The sequence below is a fragment of the Lepus europaeus genome, chromosome 14 (genome assembly GCF_033115175.1).
Source record: "Lepus europaeus isolate LE1 chromosome 14, mLepTim1.pri, whole genome shotgun sequence".
Taxonomy (NCBI): domain Eukaryota; kingdom Metazoa; phylum Chordata; class Mammalia; order Lagomorpha; family Leporidae; genus Lepus; species Lepus europaeus.
Genome location: NC_084840.1, coordinates 14,458,949 through 14,486,939, shown reverse-complemented (window position 1 = coordinate 14,486,939; position 27,991 = coordinate 14,458,949). Strand labels below are relative to the sequence as shown.

General features: G+C 40.7%; 1 long non-coding RNA gene across 2 annotated transcripts; it reads right to left on the bottom strand.

Moving 5' to 3' along the window:
- On the bottom strand, window positions 1–27,933 carry LOC133773681 (uncharacterized). 2 transcript variants are annotated; one of them, XR_009867954.1, is made up of 3 exons: window positions 27,640–27,933; window positions 26,055–26,214; window positions 1–1,041 (listed from the first exon to the last, which is right to left on the bottom strand). It is a non-coding gene; the product is annotated as an uncharacterized LOC133773681 (long non-coding RNA). The 2 variants fall into 2 exon arrangements; XR_009867955.1 differs by lacking the exon at window positions 1–1,041 and adding an exon at window positions 16,044–16,112.
- Between the last annotated feature and the right edge of the window lie 58 nt (window positions 27,934–27,991).

Here is a 27,991-nt window from a genome sequence, read left to right as displayed (position 1 = left end):
TCTCCTCCTCATCTCTTTTCAGTTTATCTTACCTTTCTTCCCTCTTTCTCCCCGCACACATAAATCCAACTGCAAAGGGCCAGGTAACCTGCATGTAGTGGCCCAGTGTGAGATCTTAGAGCTGGCATCCTGGAAGGAAACATGCATGATGGCAAGAGGGTGATGGTACCCTCAGAATTGGCCTTGGGGAGATGTCTAGGTCTGAGAGCATGGATGAGGACCAGCAATAGGGGACTGGTTATGTGAACAAGCCTATGAAATGAGTAAATAAACTAAGAATAATGGGGCTAATATGGGAAAAGACCTTAAAGAATGGAAGAGAATAACAATAGTATGAAAACTGTAGCATTGAGTGGGAATTGGCAATACTAAGTGACCTCATGGTTTTTCAGTATATATAGTCAAATAAAGAACAAAGACAGATATAAGTGTGTGTACATGTATATATGCATGTATGTATTCACCTATACTTACTCCCTTGCCCTGTCTATCAAGACGGCAGTGAGATTAGTAGTGTCCTTGGTAGCAGCCATGCCTTGGTTTCTGAAAACCAAGCTCCTCCACAGCTCCCTGCCCCAATGACTGATTCCAGGATGGGCAAAGCAAAAGTAGCCAAGAAACTGGGAACTTCTGATTTGCCACAAAATAAGGAACGGCTCAAGGAATGACAGGGACTTGTCATAAGGACACAGAAATCATCCTGAAGCTGTTCTCTCTGGCAAAAATCTTAGATAAAACGAACATGAAGAGATGGCAGTAGCAGATAATAACCATTGAATAAAATGATAATTCATGAAATCGCACTGATATTAATCAATTAATTGGAAATACTGATGAGGAATGGGTTACTACAGAGTCTCAAAATGTGGCCTCACAAAATCCTTGTAAATTACAAAGACCAGAATGCAACTGTGAGAAGACTAGAAGCTCCACTTTGATCAAGGGATCAAAATCAACATCACTTTTATGGGGCAAACATAGGTACAATGGATTCCCTGGTAGGGTGCAGGAAGATGAACCCATGTCATTTCTGCTTCATTCCTGTCAAAGATATAAAAGTTGAATTAGTCATTAGAAGAATGCGGTATATTTACTTATTTACTTAATTATTCTCTTCAGAACCAATCTCCCACCTGTGCTGGCCATAGGACTGCTCCTAGCCCTGCCACACTCTTCTCAGCCCTGTTGCTCCATCTGTTCCCAGGAAAGGAATCCTCTCTACCCCCTTGTCTAGTCATTAACTAAAGCACTTGCTATGTTTAAATATTTACCTTTTGATACCATTTTCCCACAAACTTTATATATATATATATATATATATATATATATATTTGACAGATAGAGTTAGACAGTGAGAGAGAGAGCAGAGAGACAGGTCTTCCCTCCGTTGGTTCACTCCCCAAATGGCCGCCATGGCCAGCGCTGCGCTGACCTGAAGCCAGGAGCCAGGTGCTTCCTCCTGGTCTCCCATGCGGGTGCAGGGCCCAAGCACCTGAGCCATCCTCTACTGCCTTCCCGGGCCATAGCAGAGAGCTGGACTGGAAGAGGAGCAACTGGGACTAGAACCCGGAACCCATATGGGATGTCAGCGCTGCAGGTGGAGGATTACCCAAGTGAGCCACGGTGCCAGCCCTCCCCACAAACTTTTAAAAAAGATTCACTGGTTTACTGAAAGGTAGCCTATCATAGAGAGGAGAGACAGAGACAAAAGAGATCTTCCATCCACTGGTTCACTCCCCAGTTTCCTGCAACAGCTGGGGCTGAGCCAGGAGCCAGTAACTCCGTCCAGATCTCCCATGTGGGTAGCAGGGTCTCAGTCTCATGGATTGCTACCTTCTGCCTCCCAGGAATACTAGCAGAGTAGCTAGGATTCAGACCAAATATTCTGATATGGGATTTGGATGTCTCAAGCAGTGGCTTAACTTGCTGCTCCACAATGATTGCCCCTAGCAATTGTTATTTTAACTTTATTAAATGTTTCTCTTAACATATGGAGAAATTTTGCAAAATGTGAAAAACATCTTCCCAAATTAATTGCTGCATCTTAGTATATGATCAATACTTCTGCATTCTTCTGATAGGTGGGGAGATGTTACAAATGGGATCATAGTGCCCATATCTTACATGAGCAAATAATGTCTTATAATAGATACCTCATGTTTTCTAAATTTTTATGTCAGTGGACATTCTTTCATGGTACCATTTTCATGTCTGCATATTACTTCACAAATTAATTTATTTAAATGTTCTTAAAATTTTGGATGTTGAGGGTGTGTCAAATGTTCTCTCATTATAAACATTACTACATACTATACTGCATCCATGATGAATTTCTAATGATAGGGAACTTCTGGGACAAAACAATATTTCTAGTTTTAGGATCATAATATTTATCCCCATTTTTACCATTTTTATATTGTAGCCAGTTTCACTCTCACAACAGCAGGAAGAATCTCTTTCTGAACCTGTTCCACACAAGCTGCTAAATTACTTGAAATATTATAATTTTTATTTTTATTTCATAATAATCTTTGAGTTATGTCAGATCAAGCATTTTAAACATGTTTATGAACTTCTTGTATTTCTTTTATTGTGAATTGTTTATAAGCTTTCTAAGCATTCTTTAGAAAACTGTCTCTCTTGAAAACATATGTTCGCGGCTGGCGCTGTAGCGTAGTGGGTAAAGCCACCGCTTACAGTGCCAGCATCCCATACGGGTGCCAGTTTGAGACCCAACTGCTCCACTTCCAATCCAACTCTCTACTGTGGCCTGGGAAAGCAGTAGAAGATGGCCCAAGTCCTTGGGCCCATGCACCCCCGTGGGAGACCTGGAAGAAGTTACTGGCTCCTGGCTTCAGATCGGCACAGCTCTAGCTATTGCAGCCAACTGGGAAGTGAACCAGCGGATGGAAGATTTCTCTATCTGCCTCTCCTTCTCTCTCTCTCATAACTCCGCCTTTCAAATAAATAAATAAATCTTTAAAGAAAAAAAAAAGAAAATGTATGTTCATTTTTAAAGATTTATTTATTTGAAAGGCAGAGTTACAGAGTTCACTCCCCAAATGCTTGCATTGGCCCTGGCTGGGCCAGGCAGAAGCCAGGAGCCAGGAGCTTTCATCTGGGTCTCCCATGTGTGTGCAGGGGCCCAAGCACTTGAACCATCTTCTGCTGCCTGTCCCAGGCAATTAGCAGGGAACTGGATGGGAAGAGGAGCAGCAGGGATTCATATGGGATGCTGGCCCTGTAGGCAATAGTTTAACCCGTTGTACCACAGCCATGCGCCCCACCCTGAGTTCACTGTTAATCCTAATGGATATTGTATTTCTCTGCTGTAGTACATCACAGTGATAGTCTGGGGACTACTGTCTTGTCCTGGAGAAGCTCATGGGATACTGGGACATGCAGATATGCAACAGATGCAATGTAAAATATTCTCAGATGCCTGTACAATTTTGTAGAATATATCCATGGCACTAACCCTCACAAGAAGGGCAGAACAGACTCAGGAAGAAGCCTACATGTGAGCTGGACTTTTAGGGCAAATGAGAGCTTGCCAGAGGGACAAGCAGAGAAAACAGCCAGAGCTGAGGGAGAGCCAGGGCCGGACACAGGCAGCCCTGGGGAACAGCCTGCCCTAGGGACTGCAGGGAGTCTGTGACTAGACCTTGAGATATATGTCTGGTCCAATACACATGCATCCCTCCATCTGTTTTGTGTACTCAAAATTTCTCTCTTGGGAGTGGGAGTTTCGCCTAGGCTTAAGACACCTGTGGCTCATCTCAGAGGACCTGAGTTTGATTTCTGGTTCTGACTCCTAATTCTAGCTTCCTGGTGATTCAGACCCTAGGAGGCAGTGGGATATAATTAGCTTCATGCCACCTGTGTGGGAGACCTGGCATGAGCTGCCACCTCAGCTCTGACCTGATCCAGATCCAGCCACTGAGGAAATCTGGTGAGTGAACCAGCTGGTGGATTCTCTCTCTCTCTCCCTCCCGCCCTCCCTCAGCTTCTCTCTTCCCCTTCTTCCCTCTCCCTCTCTCTTTTCTGTTTCTCTGTGTATCTCTGTCTCTATCTCTCTTTCTCAGCCTATCAATTAAATTATTATAAAACTGAATTTGCCTTTACAACCATATACATACATATACTTACATATAAATATGAGGCTTATGTCCTTATTTATCAAATAATAGATTAAAAAGAATTAATAAGAAAGAGATGTTCTGTGTTCTAACTTCCACTGAGAAAAACACTTTAAATTGAGTTGTGCTGGCCAGCGCCACAGCTCAATAAGCTAATCCTCCACCTGCGGCGCCGGCACACCAGGTTCTAGTCCCAGTCGGGGCACCGGATTCTGTCCTGGTTGCCCCTCTTCCAGTCCAGCTCTCTGCTGTGGCCCGGGAGTGCAGTAGAGGATGGCCCAAGTGCTTGGGCCCTGCACCCGCGTGGGAGACCAGAAGCACCTGGCTCCTGGCTTTGGATCAGCGCGGTGCGCCGGCCACAGCGCACCGGCCGCAGCGGCCATTGGAGGGTGAACCAACGGAAAAGGAAGACCTTTCTCTCTGTCTCTCTCTCTCACCGTCTACTCTGCCTGTCAAAAAAATTTTAAAAAAAAGAAATTGAGTTGTGCTTTCTACATTTCAGCCAAACCTTAAAAGTGATTATCCAGAAAATTAATAATAATCAACTCATCCCTTCATTTATTTTTGACATGCATATAGGGAAACTACAAAGTGTCAGAAAGCGATTTTGAAGTATTGGGTCACTTTACATTAATTGTTTAATAAATGTGTGAGAGACTATGAATCCATTAATACTAAGACGCGGTTATCTGGGGCAATCATGAGGCACAGCGGTAGTCTCTACTCGAACACACACATTCCATATTGGAGTACCCGGTTCAAGTCCTGACTGCCTCCTTTTGATCCAGCTTCTGGCTAACGTGCACCCTGGGAAGACAGTGGCTGAAGTACTTGGACATCTGCCATCCACGTGGGAGGCCCCGATTGAGTTCTGGGCTCCTCACTTTGACCTGCCCCAGCCCTGGCTGCTGCAGACATTTGGAGTGTGAACAAATGCATGGAAAATCTCTGTCTTCTCTCTACCTTTCAAATAAAATGAAAACAAATAAATAAAATTTTAAAAGATGCAATTATCCAAGGGAAGCAATAGACAGTCCCTACAGTTCCTACACAAAATTTACATGGAAACAACAGTAATTATGGAAATGGCCAATTTTTAGCAACCTAAGTCTTTTGTCCTGTGTTTTTATTCTTTAAGCATGTCATATGATTCCTGTTCTCTAAACATTTGGTTAATATGTTTAAATAGGATTTTAGTTTTAATTAAAAACAAAGTAGCCAAAATGTCCTTTGAAACACACAGCTGTGTCAGGTTACACAGGATTTGCTGACCACACTACTGACTCCACCATTATGGCTGAGTTAAGTTCCCTATCAGTTTGTTCGAATGGATGCATTACTGAAATGCCTCACTCCTGGGTATACACTCAGGTGGGAGCCTCTGGGTTTCCCTCCCGTCGCCCCCTATAGGCCACGACCCCAGCACACCCCTGCCTCTGCTGCTCCCTACAGGAAGCCTCTACGGTAGGGAAGGCAGGCCAGTTCTAGGTTTCCAAGTGGCATCCTGCCCGGGCTGGAATTTTTTCAATTTAACTCCTTCCCAGTGTGAATCAGCCTCCATGCCTATTACCTTAATTATAATTTGCATACATTTCCTCTTCTAGATTAATTATGTGCCCAAAAAAGACCATAGACACATTGTGATTTGAAAAACAAAGAATCTTAAAGAATTCTTAGAGTGATAATTGCATTAAAATCAAATTTTATCAGTTTGATAATTACATACATTGAATCCTGAAGCAAAATTTAGGTTTCCTTTGGAAGTCAACATTGCTTGTTATATGCAATACTATAGTGATGGACATTTGGGGGATTTATTTTTGAATATTTATATAGCTATGTTCATGAGTGAATATATATATGTTTGTGTATGTGTATAAACCAGAACGAAATATAGTCCTTATAACATTATTGTACTGGATCCTTGCGCTAAAGGGGGAAGCATATTTTGAAATCAGGGGTTCTGCTCTTCCAGATGTCTAAGTAACAGAGGTTGGCGGATGTTATTCAATTATATACAAAGCCAGGGAAATTCATGCAGGCAGGAATTTTATTAGTTAAAAGGTTTCTCCTTCTCATACCGAGTAACATAATACACTTAGCTAGGCCCTGTTTGCAACATAATGTAATGATGGAGAATTATCCACAGACCCACACGGAAGGTTCTGAAGAAATTCATCAACAAAGGTAAGCATAGGATAAGCTAAGTATTCTGAAGATGAGCTTTCATGAATTTAGTGGCCACTCTGTGGAAAGAAGAACTAAATGCCAAGTCACCCATCTCCTAGATCTGTGTTTAGCTGGAATGTAGTCCCACGTGGCCAGCATAAACTGCACCTCAGTTTCCTGGTCCTGGATGTGTGAATGAATGACTGCTGTGGGGAATGGTGGCATTCTTGTGAACTCCTAGCGGCTGGTCAGGAAAATTGTAATTTTGTTTCTGTTTTATAGACTCATGTGGAGACTACAGTTAAAAAAAAATCAGAATGTTAAGCATCAGTTTCCTTATTAACATTAACTGGACATCATTTCTGCTCTTCCCTCCAGCAGTGTCCCAGATGATACAGGGTTTTCACTAAACATGCTGCTAGTGAGATAAGAACAATGTGCCTTATTCCTAAAGCATTTCTCTTGGTATTAGTTTTGTAGAATTTTAAAAATTATTTTTGAAGTTAATTTTTTTTTTGTATTTGAAAATCCACAGACTAATTTCAAGACCAAAGGAGAACTATTTCCTAGTGTAGACTGTTGGCCCCAGTAGAGAGAAGCCTTGGAAGGTATAGAAAAGTGACTCCACCACAAAACACTGGGGCAGAATTTTCCTCCTCAATGAGGAAAAACGCAGGTTCAGAATCATTACAATAAACTCACAGGGAATGCTCAGATTCTATCATTGTTCTGAAACCATCAAGTACTAAATGATGCCTAAAATGTGTCACAGAGTGAGACTCAAAATTTCTCATTCTAAATGTTAGAAAAAGAATGAAGGAACGAAGCATTTTTTTTTGGACAGGCAGAGTGGACAGTAGAGGGAGACAGAGAGAAAGGTCTTCCTTTTTGCCGTTGGTTCACCCTCCAATGGCCGCCGCGGTAGGCGCACTGCGGCCGGCGCACCGCACTGATCCAATGGCAGGAGCCAGGTGCTTCTCTTGGTCTCCCATGGGGTGCAGGGCCCAAGCACTTGGGCCATCCTCCACTGCACTCCCTGGCCACAGCAGAGAGCTGGACTGGAAGAGGGGCAACCGGGACAGGATCAGTGCCCCGACCGGGACTAGAACCCGGTGTGCCGGCGCCGCAAGGTGGAGGATTAGCCTAGTGAGCCGCGGCGCCAGCCACGAAGCATTTTTTTAAAGAATTTATTTAATTATTTGAAGGCAGAGTTACAGAGAGGCAGAGGCAGAGAGAGAGAGAGAGAGAGAGAGATCCTCCATCCGCTGGTTCACTCCCCAAATGGCTGCAATGGCCGGAACTGGACTGATCCAAGCCAGGAGCCAGGAGCAGGAGCTGGAATGAAGCGTTTTTAATAACTGGGTAGAATCTACTTTTAATCATACTATTTTTGATTAATTATCAATTAATCTTGTACCTATTACCTCAATTCCTTTCATAACTTACTGTAGAGTTGATCCTAAAATTTTTTAAACCATGAAAAATGAAAAGTGCTAATGAAATGCACATTAAATGAAAGAGTGTTAGAATCCAATAGGCAAATAAATGTTGGTTTGTAAGAAACGATTGAGAGAGGCAATCATTTGATACATGAATATCATCAAATAGTTTTTAAGTGGTTTGTGGTTGATGGATTTTCCTCATTAAACTTGAAATTGTCCAAAAACATCTTTTTCATGTAGCTTTTCTCAGAAGTTTTATTTTTAGCCTCTCATAAAGTGAAGACTGTTCTTGCTCTTGGGGCCCAAGTACTTAAACCATCACCTGCTGCCTCCCAGTGTCTTCATTAGCAGGAAACTGGAATTGGAAACAAAGTCAAAATTTGAACCCAGGCCCTCTGATGCAGCATGCGGGTGCCCCAAGCAGTGATTTAACTGCTACATCAAACTCCACCTTTCAGTTTCCTTTTTAAATCAGTAATAGTAGCTACTTCACAGAGTCAGGGAAATAATCCACAGAAAATACTAGCATATTTTTGAATGTTGGTAAGTACTTAATAAATTAGACCTATGCCAATGTTAGACCTGTGCCAGCCCTCCCCTCTCCCTCAGAAAGACTTGGTTCCCACAATAATTCTTTTTGGAACCCTTCAGTTAGCATAACTGTGCTCAGCTTATGTTTCAGCAGTTTGCTGTTGTTGAATGATTACCATAGTCCTTAACCACTAGGATTTTCTGGTTACTATCTGAGGATTCCAATTAGCAATTGCACTAACTAGGAAGTTGCCTGAGTTACTGGAAGTGTTTAGTTCCAGTAGCAAAATGTTAGTTCCAGTGTTAGCAAAATGTTTACCTTGTGCAACATTTCAGTTTTGTGTTAGAACCTTTAGTGCTTAGTACTTCCCAAGCACCATCTGTAAGGCTACGGCAAAAAACTGAGAAATCACCTAAGTTTCTAATGGGTAGATCCAATACATGTAGCCAGCAATGACTGTGGTTGCCTTTCATCACATTTACAGAGCTGCCCGGAACCGTGGTTCGTCCTGGGTGTGCCTGGCTTCCTTCCTAAAGGGGCCATTATGTAAAATCTGCAGGAAACGGCTCCCCCCAAGAATCAAAAGGAAGAGTCAAACGCCAGACAGTGGATCCATAGCTTTACAAAATCTACGATTCAAGCATCTTTGACAAGAGCCACCCCAATTGTTCTGAAGCACCAGTTTGACCACTGAGCTGCTGTCCGAGCATGTGGTGTTGCCTTTGTAACCAGCCAAGGAGCCTCATAGAAGTTCCTGAGTCCCCTGTCTCCTCTCTCCATCCTCATGAGCAGCTTATTCTTGTCAAAGATCTGAAGAGGCTACCTGTGACTTGTGGCTACTCTACATGCTTTATGCAAAAGCTGTGTCTCTAAATTAGTGTCTTCAGGAAGGTCTTGGTTGTACTCCTCAGCGATGTCAAGTGCACACCATAATTCACTTCCCAAAGATGAGGAACTCCATAAGCTACAACAAAATCATTGTTTCAAAAACTTCTCTGATTGGAGGGCGGCACTCTGGGGTAGCAGGTAAAGCCACTGCCTGCAGTTCTGGTATCCCATGTGGGCACCCGTTGGAGTCTCAGTTGTTCCACTTTCGATCCAGCTCCCTGCTAATTCATCTGGGAAAGCAGTCCTTGGGCCCCTGCACCCACGTGGGAGACCCAGAAGAAACTCTTGGCTGCTGACTTCAGATCCACACAGCACTGGCAGTGGAGGTCATCTGGGGACTGAACCAGTGGATGGAAGATCTCTGTCTTTCCTTCTCTCTCTAACTCTACCTTTCAAATAAATGAATAAATCTTTAGGAAAAAAAAAAGAAACTTCTCTGATTCCTCCTGTTAAAATATGTGATTCTAATTGAGTGTTTTCACCCAAAATAATTTGTTTTACTGTCTCGATTGCAATATGTTACCAATTCTATCATACAATGTAAATCGCCTAGAAGTCTAGTTAAGACATGTCTTGTTCATCTCAATAAAAGCACATCTCTCAGGAGTGGGGGGTTTATCCTAGCAGTTAAAGAGCCCATGTCCCACGTCCCACGTCAGAGTACCTGAGTTCAGTTCTTGGCTCCAGTCCCTAACTTCAGCTTCCTGCCCATGCAGATTGTGGGCACTGATGGCTCAAGTAATTCGGGTTCTGTCTCCCACAGTGGGCGACCTGGATTTCATTATCAGCTCCCAGATTAGGCCTTGCCCAGCCCTGGTCATGGCAGGTATTTTGAGAATGAACCAGTGAATAGGAGCGTTATTCTCTCTCTCTCTCTCTCTCTCTCTCTCTCTCTCTGTCACTTTCTCTCTCTCTCTGTCTCTTTCTCTCAAATAAATAAGCAGTTTCTAAAAACTACATCTTTTATATGTAGCAAAGTCACTATAGTGTAAGCTAAGCCTGCTCACACAGATAGTAAAATTGAATTCAATATTTTATAGGATTTTTAAAAATATTTAAAATTTTTTTTAGAACTTGATTAGAGTGCCATTCTGTTTTATTAGGATGTTTTAAAATTATATGTGCATGTGAGTTACTGTGTGGCTGTCCCACCAAGTAACTAGAAGCTCGGACAGATGCTTTTCTGTCCTGGGGTTTTGCTACTCTTGAGGAGTTGACTTCATCCTTGCGGTCAGCACCAGGTCCTTGTCCCTACTAGCAGGGAGGGGTCAATAAGAAGGGGCCAACACACCACACTTCTAGAACTTGCCTGCATTGTGATCATTTACATCTCCTTGGCCAGAACTTTGTCACATCATCACTCAGTCCATTATCAGCTCGCTTTATTAATAATTTTAGGATTAATGTTGAAGGTCCTTGCTGTCTATTCAGGTAAGAATTCTGAATATCAGCTTGCATTAAACAGGCAATATGGTAAGGTTTTAGCATTTATTCAGTGAAATACATGGGAGAATGAGGGCTTATATTATAAGAGGTAACAATATATGGAAAAATTGTTATCAAGCAAAGTATAAAAAAGGAAAAACAGAATATGGAAGGAATTAAATATCTAAATTTTAAAAGCCAGAGGAAGGAAATTAAAATCGATTAGATAAGGGGGAAGAATGTGAACAATGGTTATACACTTTTCTGAAAGAACAACAAGAATTAAATTTCAGGACTGGTAAAAACCTTCTTGATTTCAGCAAAAACAGCTTTCTCCAATGTTACAAAAAACAAAATTCTGGAACTATCAGTTGTTAATGAACATTCCATTTGTTCATTCTTACGCTTGATAAAGAAGTTGAAAGTTCTATCCACTATGTCTGATAACAATAATATTGAGTCATTTTTAGAAGATAGAAAAAGCACAGACCTACACATGCACGTAAAAGGATTTTTCACAATTGTTGTCTTTAGAGTTCTAATGCTGTGTTTGGTTTTTTTCTTGCCAAGTCAATGTTTTTTAATTTTCATTTTTACTTCAGAGTGGAAGACAAATGCTAAGGGTGTGGAGAAAGGTTGGCATCCTTATCACATTCCTTTCACCTGAACAATGCAGGTGGACAAGGTGCGGCCTCTCACCTAGCAGGCGGGAAGAGGTGTGGTACCCTCCACTTGACAGGTTTTCAATTCTTGGGTTTTTTTTTTTTTTTTTTGGTTTTGTTTTCTTCATTTTTTTCTTGTTGCCTTCCCGCTGACCTTGAGAAGAAATTTCACAACCATCTAATTTTTTTTCTTTTCTGAACATATGTTATTTCTTGTGCTACACAGTAGCATACTTTCCCATTAGTTATAATGATGCTGTTTTCTGGTTTGTTTGTTTTACTTTAAAATAATAGCCTTGCTCCACATTAGGCAATACCATTAAAAGGAAAAAACAAAATGAGACAGTCACAGCATTCACTGCATAACCAAAATCAAACAGTCTAAATTTTGATCTTTCTTTGATTATTTTTGAAAATGGGCATTGAGAACTTTTTATGCAAAAAGCACTATCTTAATATGTCCCTTTGATACAAGGATTAAATCAATTAGATTTGTGAACTGGAGACCATGCCTTCACTCTGCCCCCTTTCATGACCTCACGCCCCCATCTGACCTCACCTGTATGCCCACCTGCCAATCCGAGTACGTAACCACTCCCCATTGGAAGTGAATAAAAGGTCTGGAGCGCGGTGGACCCTTCCCTTTTGCCCTTGTTTGGGCTGAAATATTAGCTCCTTTAACTCACCATCTTAGCACATTTTGAAGTTTCATTTCCCCTCTGTAAAAGGTATATTAATATGAAACGTATGAGTTACTTGTAAGAATTAGTATCATATGTGTACCTACAATGTAGTACCTATTTCCTGGGTTTGTTTCTGTTTTAATGTGCTTCTTTTATTCTCATATCAGACTTCCAAGGTACGCTGCTTACCTATGTTGCAGTTGCTTCTCTGAAAGCAGCAGCCAGTTTATAACACACGGCTAAGTAAGGGAGGATAGCGGTGTTTCCCAGTTGTTGTAGTAATAGGCATTTATCAAAGCCACCACACCCAGTTCAACTTCTATCCTGAATCACACTCAATATTCGGCATGAATGAGAGTGAGAAAGAGAAATAGAAAGAAAGAAAGAGAAGGAGGAAGGAAGGAAGGATGCTAAAGTGCCTTATTGAGTGGTGTAGCATTTTAAATACCAGATAGTAATTAAGAATGTGCTAGTTCAGTACTCCAACAGTATTTTTTTTTCACTTTGTGTTGCTATATGGGGGCAAACTGTTGAAATCTTTACCTAATATATACTAAACTGATCTTCTGTATATAAAGAGAATTGAAAATGAATCTTGATGTGATTGGAAGGGGAGAGGGAGCGAGAAAGGGGAGGGTTGTGGGTGGGAGGGAAGTTTTGGGAGGTGGGAAGCCATTGTAACCCATAAGCTGTACTTTGGAAATTTATATTCATTAAATAAAAGTTTAATAATAATAATTTAAAAAAAGAATGTGCTAGTTCAACTCCTGTCTATTCTTCTTCCAATCCACCTTCCTGCTAATGTGCCTGGAAAGCAGCAATTGATGGCCAAGTACCTGGGCCCTTGCCATCCATGTGGGAGACTTGCATGGAGTTCCTGGCTCCTGGTCTAGCCCCTGCTGTTGTAGCCTTTGGGGAGTGATTATCTACAGATGGAAGACCTCTCTCTCTCGCTCTCTCTCTTTGTCTCTCTCTCTCTTTCTTCTCTCTCTCTCTCTCTCACTCTGCCTCTCAAAGCTTTTTGTGTTGTTTCCAAAAAAAGAATGTGCTTGTTTATGTATTTATTCAACAATAAATTGGTTCACCAGGCACTACTACAGTGCTACAAACACTGCATTATAACAAAGATAAGATAAAATCCTCTGACTTTGTGGGTCTCGCATCGTTTACTGTTTCACCTTAGAAATAAATCACAGTTTCATCTATTACCTGGCACTCTTTATCCAAAATGATACCCTTGGGGTCAGGGGACTTGGATTCTGTTCCAAGCTCTAAGTTGTCATTTACTATGTGGTTTGGGATTAGTGACAGCTTCTCTAAGCCTTAATTTCCTGGGCATTGTGTGTGGTTATACCCATTAAACTAAATTTGTACTTAGAATGCTTCCATAATTTGAGGAACTGTATTAAGAATTGCAACCCAACCTGGTACATAAACTAACTGAAAGTTGAACTTAATAAACTTTTGAAACCAATAAGTGAGCCTCAGCCAATCACAACAGCCTAGCTTCATTCAGTCGCAGTTGGCCAATGAATCAGATTACGTTCAAATACAGTAAGCTCATTGCCATAACCAATCGGGCTATTTCTGAGCCTCACTGGCATTACATTTTTTGTGCATAAATACTACCTGCCTAGGATGTAGACTAGAGTGTTGTGAACCATCTAATTCTGAGGGCTGCCTGACTTGTCTGTCATTCCTTGCTCAAAGAAAGTCTGTTAAATTTCTTTGCCTAACATTTTTCTTTTAACATACCTATGGTTTCTATAGCTCCAAAACACTGGGATCCCATAATGATATGAAATACTACACCATCCTGTTATGTCAAGTATGTCATCATTTTGCAACTATTTGTTTCCCTTGTTAATATTTAAAAATTAGTTTAAAAAGAAGAAATTTAAAATCTGTTTGAAAAACAATTATCTTAGTTCTGTTTCTTTTACTGTATGCAAACATCTAAGATTTTTTTCCACTAAATTTTATATTTGTTTTTAAATTGTTTAAATGTCAGTGTGCACGTCTTTGACTGACGTTGCAATGCCAAAAGCTTTCTCTCTCTGAAATACAACCAAGAGGCACTCCTGTAAGGTCAGTTGTTTGGGTCCAAATACCATCCTCATTAAAATAAATACTATTTTGCCCTCAAACCTACACCTGTTCTCATCATTATGATCATCTGCATTGGCTTCAGAGGACTGATTTTTATACAGTTCAAATGCATTTGCCACCCATAGAGATCATTGTCAAGCAGGCGCCATGGCTCACTCTCTTATAGCTAAAGAAAACAATTTTCTTTTCTTTCTCCCTTTTTTTTTTTTTTTTTTTTTTTGGCATTCACATGGTATCCAGGTTACATCTGATAATCACTTTAAAACTGAGAGTAAAAAATGGCAGATGGAATGTTGTTGTTTTTCTTTCTCCTTCCCATCTCCCTTTATTTCCTCACATTGTCAGGATGGCTCCATCCATTCAGATGGCCACACCGCTCTGAATGAAGGCAGCCTTGCACCTCGCTCCAGTTCAATGAGGGTGCTTTCACAGGGCTAATTAGCATTCCTCAGAGCCGGGGCTCTTTGAGTGACAGGTAACCATGGAGAGCCACACTCCTGTAGGTGATCAGCAAGCATCTAGCTTTTCTTTTTAATTAAAAATTAGAAAAGCCTTAAAGAAAAAGCATAGCATTTACTGTGGTATGCTGTGAGCCTAAGGTTGCCCTGCTGGAAGGAATAACAATAGTCAGAAGAAAATCGGTGCCATTTCAAAAGGAAGAGAGGAAAATCTCAGGATAGTCAGACACAAGGAATATGTTTATTGTCCTCCCTGACAACAGATTCCAAAAAGGGAAACACAAAAAGGCAAAAGATCATCTGTTCCTGAGAGTCCATTTCAAAATTTGAAAAATGTTACTGTTTTTATTCACAATAGATTTTTGCCATTTAGAACGCATTAGGATTAGGACTCTGGAATAGTATTTGCCATTTTCCTGAATGATACATATTCAATAAATGTTGACTGTCAATGACGAGATACACAATAACAAAATGAAAAAGTATGCATTTTTTTACTATTTCAATCTTACATAATACAGGAAACTTCCTCAGAGTGCACAGATACTGGATCTGATCTTCAGAACTGATGTCAGTAGGCAGCGTCTCTCTTCCCAACAAAATGAAGCTCATGACAAGCTCAGAGAGGTCAATTAAACACTGTCACCTTAGCCTAGTAGCCCAGGTTCAGAGAGACAAATGAGCAGCAATTTTGTGACATTTGGAGATCATGTCAGGGTAATTTTCGTCTTCAAAAACAGGTTACTAAATAATCAGAGTCAATGTTCTCTCACAGCAAAGGGAAACCCTTCTATTTTCTTTTGATTCTGTTCATTTTTTAAAAAATTTAGTTTTGACATGCCTCTCCCTTTCCTGTTTTTTAACACCAAAGTAGAAGTATTATAAAAGCACTCAGTGGTGTTATTTCTGGCCGGCATAGAGCCAGGAAGCTCTCACAGTCAGTGGAGTGCCTAATCGCAGGAGCGTGCCAGTGTTATTGCAACCAGGAGGGCGGCAAGGGAGGCAAGCCAAGCCGCAGCGCATTCTTCAACTATCATCTCAATAATTCTCATTACAGGAATACATTAGCAGCACCGAATGACAAAGTCAGCTATGTTATTCTGTAGTCACACTGTTCCTTGTTTCACATTCCAAACACTAGGATTTTTCTCCTAAGGTATAGGTTGAATGAAGGAACAAACTTTAATTGCAAAAAAATTATCTCCCAAACTATGTAAATTACAGTCACTGTCTAAGGCACTCACTTAATTCTGTTTATTTTAATGAGCAGAATTCTTCAACTTTTAATTTTAAACTTTCCACAGGAATTTTCCAGAAAACAGATTCTCCCTTTCAAATTCCATAAATCGAACCTCAAAAAATTTAACTTGCTAACTCTAGTTGAATTTAATTTGAAAATGCAAAGAACAATTGTGTCCTGAGAATCTCAGTTTTTTTTTTTTTCCTGAAATCCTTCCACACCCAATAGAATGTTGCTAAAAGAGTAAGAACCAGCGCATTGTGGCACAGTGGGTTAGACTCTGCTTGCAATACCAACATACCATGTAGGATTCCTGGCTCAAGTCCTGGCTGCTCCACTTCCCGTCCTACTTCCTGCTAATGCACCTGGGAAAGCAACAGAAGATGGCTCAATTACTTGGTCTCTGCCACCCGTTGGGAGACCAGGATGGAGTTCCTGGTTCCTGGTTTCTTACTCAGGGAGTGAACCAGCAGACTGGAAGAATGTGTGTGTGTCTGTGTGTGCATGTGTGTGTGTGCATGCGCATCTGTCTCTCCAACCCCCTCATCCCATCAGCTCTGCTTTGAAAAGCAGTTACAGAGAAAGAAACACACGCACACACACACACAGATATCTTCCATTCACTGGTTCACTCCCTAAATTGCTGCAAGACCAGAGTGGGGCCCAGACCAAAATCTATTCATGTCTCCCATGTCAGTTAAAACAGAGAGGAGCTGGCGTAGTGGGCTAAGCATCCACCTGCGGCACTGGCGTTCCATATGGGCACCAGATGATGTCCTGGCTGCTCCTCTTCTGATCCAGCTCTCTGCTATGGCCCGGGGAAACCAGTAGATGTTGGCCCAAGAGGTTGGCCCCTGAAACTGTGTGGGAGATCTTCAAGAAGCTCCTAACTCCTGGTTTTGGATAGGCCCAGCTCCAGCCATTGAGGCCATTTGGGAGTGAACCAGCTGATGGAAGACCTCTCTCTCTGTCTCTCCCTCTCCCTGTCTAGACCTCTACCTCTCAAATAAATAAAGAAAATGGTAAGAACCATTCTTGTTTACTGAGATGAGGAATTCTGCTCTGAGCATTTGTTTTGAAGCACACTGTACTTGCACCATAATGGAAGGTGGTAGCTGCAGGTTCCATGTGTCACCTCCTTCAATTCTCTTCCTAGCAGTGAAACTGAATCAATTAGATATTCTAAGTTGAACAGAGAACTTCACACATTTTAAAACAAGTTCATTAAGCATCAGAGTCCCAAAGTACCATATGGATTGGGAATACTGACTTTCATGACCATTTCCAGTCATTTTTAAAACATTGAACTATCCGCTACTTGGAACTCTTTTCATCCATTTTCAACACTGAATATTTAAGGGTTGATCAGTTTTAGCTCTTTTGCTACGCTTTCCTACAGACACTGAAAGAAGAGAAATTTTGCAAGTCTGAGCCATTCAATATCAAAGTAATCTTCATTAGTGAAGGGAAGCAGATATGATCTCATATTCTGCCCTGTTGACACAGGTGATCTCCAGTCATCCTTTTCCTATGATGGCCTCTTTCAATTGCCTTAAAGCACTTTTTGCTTCATGACGAACTCCTCCCCAGCATGAGAGAGACCAAAATCAACTACCAACAATGGTATTAACACTTTTCAGAAAATGTCAATAACCCAGACTGTAGCATATTTTGTCTTGTTTTCTTCTTGGATGTTATCTTTCAGATTTCCCATGGAGATTCCCTGCAATCACAAAAGGTCAGAGCATAAAGCCTGCTTTTGATGTAGATTAATCTTCTCATTGTACAAATGAAGAACCTGGGAAGCAGGGAGGTTATGGATAGTCACTCAGCTAATTAGTTTCTGTGGTGGAAATGGAGCTGAAACTCAAGGCTCACAATTCCTTGCCCAACAAGCTTCCGTTCCACAGGGCTTTCTCATCAGATTCCACATAAGCTTGTCATGTGTTGACTCAGAGTTGAGTCAACGTCTTTACATAGCACCGAAGCCATGCCTGGCAGTGTCTGGCCTCTTGCACTTCGCCAGTTCCAGGACTTCGCCTGCTTCAAGGTCGTCAACTTGCAAAGATGTGGATGTCCTCACCTGATCTGCCATTCTTTACCTTTGTGACCACTGCGACGTTCCCCTACTGCTTCAGGAAATACTCTTCACTTGCCATGACGTCACCACAAAGCTGTAGTCTTGGGGAGGAGGAACTCAGAAGAGAGAGGGAAGCAAGTTCTTGGCCCTCTACGATGCTATTTCAGACATTTCAACATCACCAGAGGGGAAAATTGAAAAATTAAAGTGGTCCAATTTTAAAAATTTAAAATATGAGATGCTTCTTGAGAAAAGTAGATTTTCTTTATTATAAAGTAGAAAAATCATGTATTTGAAAAATAATAAATATTACTTAAATGCACTTTTTTACTCTGTTATGTTTAGAAGAATAATATGCTAGACTTTTTTCTCTGTGTAGTCAGGATAGGTCAGAAAAACCAACATAAAAACAAAGATCATATCTCTTCAGTTCTGGGTAGAAAGTAATTATTCTATTCTTATTTTAGACTTCTCTCCTACTAAAATCCTCTTTTATTCAATTTTTAGTGGCTGTCATAATTTATTTAGTGCATGTCTTAGGGCTGGATATGAGCTATGCCAAATATTGTGTACTAAATATTGCCTAATTTGAAAATATGAATAGATATGCAGATACCTGTACACATATTAACAACGAAATCATCATCCAGTCCATCATTTTGGTTACTTTCTGGCTGCCATACTCAAATATCTTTCAAAAGGAATTATTAGAGTATGAGCCGAGAAAACAAGAAGGACAAAGCAGGGCCTAAAATAACTACTGAGTGAGACGACATTGAGAAAACCATAAATATTTGCGTTTAAAAAAGAAATAGAATAGATAATTATTTTAAAATAATTATTGCCATTACTAAATTAAATTAATGCATATACTTTAAATCCAGTGTGAGTCTTAGTTTCTAGAACTATCTTATCTCTCAATCTCCACACGTTGTGTTTAATCCCACTTCATGAAAGTAGTCATTTTGAAAAATTTTTGTGTACCCACTTAGGACATTTTATGATAACATATTTAAAACAACTGAATGCTTTCTTTCTTTTTTTTTTAAGAGGGAGGGATGGCATTGGAGCAGTGATTAAGGTGCTGCCTCGAACACCACATCCCATACCCCACTGCTTGGGCTTTTGTCCCAGCTCTGCACTAGATTCCAGCTTCCTTCCAATGCACACCCTGGGAGGCAGCAGGTAATAGCTCAAGCAGTTGTGTCTCTGTACTTACCTGGAAGGTCTACATGGAGTTCCTGGCTCCTGGCTTTATGTGGAGAGTGAACCAGAGAATGGAAACACTTTAAGTCAATCTCTCTCTCTCTCTCTCTCTTTTTATTGTATTTTCCCACCCTAAGGTCCTATAGAAATCGAAGTATTCAAATTATTTGTATACTAGGAAGAATGTTTGAAAGCCAGTGCTTCATTTCTACAATTTTTATTGGGATTAGTTCTTAAAAAACACATTTTTTCCAGACATATTATTTGAAAGCTTAAAGAAATCCAAACTATAAAGAATTATTACCTGATTTCTTCAAAAAAAAAAAGAAAGAAAGAAAGAAAGAAAGAAAGAAAAGAAAAGAAAAGAAAGAAGGAGAGGAGAGAAGAAAGGATGAACCAAGGCTACAGGAAGAAAAAGGGAGTAGAGGGGACTAGAGAAAGAAAAAGAAAAAAAAAGCCAAAACAAAGTTGTTTTTCCTTATTTCCAACAGAATTAATGCTAAGTAAGAGCTAAGTGTCATCGATCCAGGCCAGAGTCCCGGAAGTGGAGGAGGAGGATGACTTCAGAACAGATAGGGGTAGTTAGGAAGCAGAAATTGAAGGAAGAGAAAGGAAGGGAAGGCGGTGGTGCAGCTCAGTCAAGGGTCCTGTAACCGACAGCAGGGCAGCAGGGGCCAGGGACATTCTGACAGATAACACAGACCTTGGACAAGTCGTCTGCAAGAGTTGTCCCCAAACATTTACTGTTTAAAATCATTTGAAGTACAACATTTACCAAGTAATGGCAACTGCTTTACTTTCTTCCAGATCCCAGCTTGCAGAATGTAGAATATTGTTTGGGAGTGTGAAAACACCTACACGTGTTGGATCATGTTTTTATTCTGATAGATTTTTCCAAACGCTCTGAGAATATGGTTATGATTATACAGATCTGCTGAAATTGAAGTGTCTAAATTACCGTACATGGTTAAAAACGGACCAGACTTTTAACCTACGAATGCTTTTTACCAGAAGTGGAATAACGTCAGCGTCTATGAAACTACTGAGTGCAACTTCTTAATCTCTCTGCTGCTGAACAGCTCACTAAACCTGTCTGCTAAACGCACACGTGCCCCATGCGTCTGCTGTGTCCTAGGGTATCCAAGAATGGATTTTCCATGGAATGCTACTGCCAAGTTCTTTTTCTTCTGGCACCAGTAGAGGGATTGAAATATACCTATGGGTTTGAATGATAAAATATAGTATGAGCTTCAGCAATGCCAGAAAATAGGGGTGGTATGTAATAAAACTTAAGATATAGAGACACTTAGGTGGATTGAATTTTATGAATTCATCAACAACAGCATTAGATTCATCCACCTTTTCAAAGTTGAGGCAACAGTTATGGAGTTACTGAAAATCATTCAATTTATTTTCCCCCACCCTATTCAACAAATTAGCTTTTATCCAAGTAAGACCTTTCTCTATCGCAAACTCAGAAGAGTCTGCAATTGAAAAAGAGGTTTTCCAAGATCCACTGTTTTGTTCTCACGACTGCACAAAAGGAATTGGAAAATTGTCTTTCTAACTGATTTATTTCACATGTTTGAAATACCAGAAATGATTCTTTCAATCTGGTGAGCTCCCTGAAAGATCCGTTAGCAGGACATCTCTTGATGATGCAGTGATCTTGCCTCCCTCAACCACAGCAACATCCAAGTACAAAGTACAGTGTTAGATGCTGCTAAAAGGAGAGTTAATGAAATGGACAATCCCGTTGTCTAAGATCCCACAATTCAGTAATAGGATTTAACTACGTATGTACATACACACTTGCCCACATACATGCATTATGCATTATAGATGTTCAGGTATGTATAGGATACATGATGTACATGTACACATGCATATGGAAACACATGTAGACTCTTATAATTCAAGTAAGAAAGTGATAAATGCTGTGAGAAAGACAGAAAAAAGTATTTTAAAAGCATGACTGAGAACGAATATGCTTCCTCTGGGACCAGGATGGAGATGCAATGAGAATTAGAAAACCCTTTATGGAGAAGGTGAGTTATCTAATACAGGCATAGCTCTGATAGGTAGAAATGAGGAGGGGGCAGATTCTAGGCAGGGGGCACGGTAATATCGTTGTAGAAACAGTGATTTGAGGAGTATGCCTCACCCAAGGAAAAGCATGGAATAGAAGGTTTTCACTTTGAGCTAAGGGGTCAGGTTTTATTTTGTCCAGGGAAGGAATCATCAATAGAATATTTTAGAAAGGAGCGAGAGGGTATGGGCCTATAATTCGAAGGGAGGTTACAACATGGGAGACAAAGCTTTGTATGCGTTCTCGCCCCACCTGGCTGGCTGCCTCGTCTGTGGCACTGTCTACAAATGCTCTTCTAGAGCTACCTAGTCTTCTGGCCAACTCTACAGCTTTTCCCTTCTGGAAAGTTCTGGAAATGGGCAGACAAGACTGACCTCTTTGTAAAACATCTAGGCACATTTCAAAAGAACGAATAATGAACATTTTATCTCATTAAAATGTCAGCTATAACTAGGCTATTTGCCACATAAATTCTCTCTCAATATACATTTGTGAAATCTGTCATTATGTGTCACAAATGTACAACTTACATGAAATAATTTCAAGTTTTCTTCTACATGATTGGATGGTTCTGACAAACCTAAAAGTGTTTTTGCTCGATTTAAATGGCAAAAGGCTGAACTGAGCAAATCTTTTGTTTTCAGAGAAGATAAGAGATTCAGCTTTCGAGACTCAAAACTGGTTTCAAAACCAACCTGTTTTCAGTAGTCATTAAAATAAGCATTATCTTATGTTCATGAGACCTTAAAGACATCATGGCAAGCTAATGATGATCAGAGTGTGAGTTTGATAAAAACCAGGTAACAACTCAAAAATCTACTTAAAATCCTTGCCTCTCCTTCCTATTCCCCTTTTTATTAGGTGTTTGTGGAGAAACACTGTCTACACAAAATTCTCAAGAATTTGAAGGGGAGAAGGGAAGAAATCAATGATTAGGCGTTCCAGATTTCTCAAAAAATATCGTTTTAAGCTTGACCCATTCACACAATGCTATTATTTCTCCTATCCAGTAAAATCTAAACCTATTTGAATAGCCTCTCTCTGTCTAATCTTCCCACTTGATTGGAAACTGGCATTTTATAAACAAAATGGATAAATATTTGATTGGAGTGCTTGTATTAAGCAATTGTGGAGGTTCCACAAATATTCAGAACTCAGGGAGTGGGACCAATGAATCCAACATTCTCCGCATATCTAAGAGTACACAGCTGTAAAACCAAAAATTCTCTTGTTGCCTACAGATGCATTCCGTAGCATGCAACATTGCTCGCAGACTATCTAATATCTATTTTTTAAATAAAGTTTTCAGAGAATTTTTCTCTCTCATCCATATGAATTAGGGAGGATTTGAACTGATCCCTGGGTTCCAGAAATGGACCTGTTACACAGATTTAGCTAATGAGAATAATCTACTTTCTGGCCATGGTGATTGGTTCATGGATAGGCCCGTGGCCAATGTCCTGTGAGTGAGAATTAATTCTAAAAATTTTGTTAACTATTTAGAAGAGTAACAGAATTCTTCCTAGGCAGATTGCCTTCCTTAAGATGTTGTAAGTCACCAGCTTATCCATGTGTGCGGGCATCATACAGAGGAGTCTAGCAAGGGGGCCAAAGAGAAGCATGGGGAAGATTAAAGGGGTGGAGGTGATGGGAGTTCATGATTCAAGGGAGAGGGAAGAAGAATGAAAAAGAAACAGCTGATTACATAATTTGTGCTCCTGGATCTAGCCATATCTAAACCTATCCTTGTATTTCCGATAGTATCAGATTTTGTCTACTGTCATTTGCAGATGACTCAGTTTTTTAGAAACAAGCATCAAGCAGAAGACAAAATAGCCCTGATAATTATTTTGACAGATGACGAATCTTCTGGGTCTAATCATATAGATAATCATAAATGAATATAACCTGGTGTATTGATGAGGATGTAAGTCAATAAGAATTTTATAAGCCATATACAATTTTTGTAGAATATTTGGATTTTACTTAACAATGGAGAAAATCAGTTAGCACATATTTATTTACTTATATCAGTTTTGAGCTAAAAAAATTCTTTAGAAACTCAATCACTGAAAAGCACATACACATTAATACAAATGTCTAGCAACATATCATATTCATATTTTGTTTCTAAGAAACCAAGTTATGGCACTTTTCTGTACATTTGTATTATGTTAATTTGGTCTTTGCCTGAATGTGTGGCTATGCATGTTAAAATGCAATAGAGATAAGGTAAAATAAAGAATGGGTGTCTTTGGTGGGAAAGAGGAAGGAACAGAAATTGAACAAATGGATGTAGAGTGACAGACAATGAATCTATTTTAACTCTGACTTTTCTTCTCCTGAGAATCTTAAATTATTTGACAGGTACTGATAGGAAATTTCATTTTGCAAAATTTAAAATGAATATGAAAGTGCTGAGTTGTTAACATTTTAAGACCTGTGTTCTTTGACTATGGAAACAATGATATTTCATTCATTGCACATTATTTTATTCCTTCGCAGTTCTCAGTGTAAATAAATTATTTTCAAAGGAGAAACTGCATCATTATGTGCCCAGCTATCTTTTCAACAGAAATCACCACAACAAAAACATTAAGACTTTACATAGATAATATTGCTATTATTATTTCTATTATAATATCAGTCTCTTTAAATTGAGAAGAGTAAAACATATGCAAAACACAAGAATGGATCCATGAAGAAATGCTGTCATATTTTCCCTCAAGCATTTTGGACTACATTTCTATCCAATAGGGAGGTCTGGAAGGTAAGGAAAAAAATGAAATAGAAAGAAGAGAACGAGAGACTCTTCCCTTGAACAAGTGTCAATTTCAGATCTGCTTGGGCAAAGGAGTTATTGTGGAAAAAACAGTGAGAAACAGGAATAGGGCCTCCTGTGCACTGAAACACCACAGATGATATCTGAGTTTAGTGCTGGTAAGGTAAAATCTGGGTAAGTATCTTGTCAGCGAGCCAGACTAGCAGGCAGTGGTCAAAAAACAGGATTCTTGGGGTAACCACAGGTACAGCTGGCTGAGCTGCCATTTGGGATGCCCACATCAACTTTCAGAGTGCCATCTCAAGTCTCAGTTTCTCCACTTCTGATCCAGGTTCCTGCTAATGCGCCTGGGAAGGCCAGTGTAGGATAGCCCCAGTACTTGGGTCTGTGCCACCCATCTACCCATATAGGGGACTTGGATGGAGATCCTGGCTTCCGGCTTCAGCCTGGCCCAGCCTTGGCTATCACAGGGCATTTGGAGAGTGAACAAGCAGATGGAAGCACTCTCTCTCTCCATCTTTCAAATGAATAAATAAATCTTAAAAATATATATATATAAAAGAGTAGGATGCTTGGAATTGGGGGTGGGGCACCTGGACTATGGATAGCAAAGCTCAAAGATTGGTCAGGGAAGATAGAAACTGGAGTGTGAGAAGAGGCTTTTTGAAGGTGAAATTCAGGGACTGAAAATCACTTGACCGTCTTGTGCATATGAAAACTGAAATTCTTACCAATGATAGCATCAGAAGGTTTTTAAAAGGCAGTAGAATGGGAGGCCACATGTTTCATGGTGGTAGCAGATGAAAGCAGTGAGAGGGGATGGCAGAGAAGAAAGTCATGGGCTTCGAAGCAGCTGGAGTTTTGAGAGGGAAGGGGAGATAGCCATGAAATGGCAACTAGGGATCAACATCCAAACCTACACCACGTCCCGTCCTTGAAATAATGAGATGCAGGAGGAAAATGCCCTGTCCTTGGCCGATTTTCCAGAGAGGAGGATGTGCGGGAGACAACCAAGGTTCAGTTAAAGCAAGTCAGTGAAGGAAATATTCCGAGAGGAGTGTGGTGAGTATGGATGGGTACCCATCTAGGAGTTGGGATGCCAGAAGGTTTAGGGGACACGGAGGGCAAAGTATGGGGATTCATTTGGTTAGTGGGGTTGTTGAGAACTTCAGTGACCATGAATGCCCAGTGATAATGCTTCGATAACTTTACCAGCAGTCTTCTGAGCACAGAGATGTAAGACTTATGGCACATCCAACCGCAGAAGCCTGCAGAAGTGATTAAGCAGATGAGTTCTTGCCAATGAGAAATCTAGCCGAATCAACATCTAGCAGCTGATTGTAACTTGGTCCCAATTGACATGCACTTCTGGCATTTTCTGATGGCAATCTCTTAGTCTCTTCAGCTTCCCAGAGTTCATAATATGCCTTCTGTCCTAGTTTATTCTCCCTAAAATTTATGCCATGGGTTTTGCATCCTACCAAGGTTTATAATGTTTCATACCAAAGAACTTCTCACCATTCAACTGGCTCCTTCTCCTTGAAGGCATTGAGAGGGCCTGTTAAACTGAGGTTGTAGCACCCAACCTAACAGTCTTCCTGCGCTTTTGTGGAAGAAGTCAGTGAAGAAGAAACAGACAACGCATGGGTTTTACTTCTAAGTCCACAGAGAGAAAATTTCCACCAAGAGTGCATAGTATTTTATGGGAGGACCAAAGAGCACAAAATGAGATTTCCAGCATCAGCATGAACCCCAAGGGCGGGGGGTGGTGTAGGTTTGGATGTTGATTCCTAATTGCTGTCTCCCCTCCTCTTTCAATGTAAGTCAGGTAAAATCTTTGCTCAAAGGGCACACACATGACTCAGCCATCCAAGTTCTTCAGAATCGTAAACTGAACAGCACCCACCCACAGTAATCTTAACTTTCAGCCTCCAGTATGCCAGGAACAACTGAAAAAGGGAAAATTCGGCTACCCTGACTCACATTTCATCCTTACAGATTTTTCAAACTTCCACTTACTAGAGCACGAAAAGGGTGATATTCTGGGGGAACACACACATGTGCACACACACATGCAAACACACACACACGTACACACACATGCAAACACACACGCGCGCACATGCACACACACAAAATGCCGCTGTTACCTCAAAGTTGAGTGACGTACTTTTCTTCCCAGTTTCTCTGTGATTTTTGGCATCCTCTCTGGCTTCTGTATTCTATGGAAACCATGTCTGTGAAGAATGGTAAGATGTGGAGCTGTTCCTCTTCTTCAGTTATGTTTAAAGTTAGTTCTGGAAGGCAGCCCTAGAAAAACAGTAACATCATTCTGGAATACAGTCACTGTGCTATGATGGATCTTGGGAAGTGATTTGCATGAGAGGAGACTCAATTATTTTATCAGCTTTTAGGGCTTTTCTCGTTTCACTATGCTTGTGTTTTTCTTAGTGAGCATTTTTTCCTGACACTTTTCCTCTCTAAAGGTAGGATCTACACTAATGTACAGAAACAAGAGATCTGAAGCCATTGAGCTTTTCCCTAAGAAAGACAAGATTTTTGTTTGCTCAGCTCATAGCTCATAGGCCCTTTATCCTTTCACTACAAATCTAAGACCCTCAGTAAATGAAGTCCATTTTAAGTGGAAAATGGCTAGAAATTATAATACATGGCTCAGAACTTATTTCTATTTAGTGTTGTCTTGATGTCATTACAACTGAAATTTTCTCTGCTGAGTTATGCACTTCAGTAACCTCACTGAATTCACAAAGCAGGGCGGGGTTTGCTACAGCTTCACTTTAGTAGAGAAGACTGATGTTTTTAATGGCCACAAGTTTTAACCACTTCCACACACAGAAGCTGGAGCTCGGACCCCTGGATACACCCCCAGGACCGTGCACTCAACCCCAGCACTCCCCCATGACGATGACTAATGTACTGTTCACCGCTCGTTTCGTTCAGTAACTGTATTACCCAATACTATGTATTCTTTATATCTTTCATTCTAGAAAGCCTAAGCTTAGGACACTGTATTAATTTCCTGATTCTTCAGTGCCAAATTACCATAAAGCCAGTGCTTTTGAACCATGCAGATGTGTCCCGTCACACTGCGGAGACCTCAGATCCACAGTCCAGGTGTCTGTAGGCCACGCCTCCTCCAAATTCTTCGAGAGAAACCCTCCCCCGCTTCTTGCAGACCCTGTGGCTGTCCGCATTCTCTGCTTCCCTTCCCACATGGCCTTCCCTGCGTGAGTCCTCTCTTGGATTCTTAAAGGGACACATGTCACTGGACTTTGGAATCACTCTGACTCGGAATGATCGCCTCACCTCCAGATTCCTAGCTTACTGATATCTGCAAAGACCTATTTTCCACATAGAGTCACAATCATAGCTTCCAGGATATGGACTTTCACTTTCTGGGAGCCACCATTAACCCACTATAGATGCTTCTGCCTGAAGCATTTGTCTGAACGTCTAAGTTAAGACAGAAAATAAAGTTGACCAATGTAATTGGCAAATTCTGAGCAGCTAATATTTTAAAGCTCACATTTTGATTATCAGTTGAAATTTGGATCAGTTGACAATAAAAACCATTCTCAACACTTCATTCACTGAAAACTTCTAAACACTTTTAAGAGTTAATACTTACACAAAGCTTCTTAGCTAGGATTACAGTAGTGACTACTTAACAGTCAGAATAAGGTGCTTATAGTGGTAGGGGCGGGGAGCTACTACCTGAGCTGCTGCTCCCATCATCAAGTCACGGAGCTGAGATGTCGGCAGACATGAGTTCAGTTCACTGGTTACCGGTCCTGCTCTTCCTCTGGGTATGTGAGAAGGTGCATTCCTGCCTCCTAGAAGTATGGCACAAATGTTGGTATCATTTCCAGGAAAGATCATTTTCTTTGCTGGTATTCCACTCTGTACCCCACATTTTCTCTCCATGGCAACTAGGACATCACATTGCTAAGGAAGGACCATGCAGGGGCATCCCACAGGGGACAGTCCAGCTGCCTTGAGAGTTCTCTAGGCTCATAGTGGACATGGTATGAGACAGAAATAAATCTTTTTGCTGCAAGCTACTGAA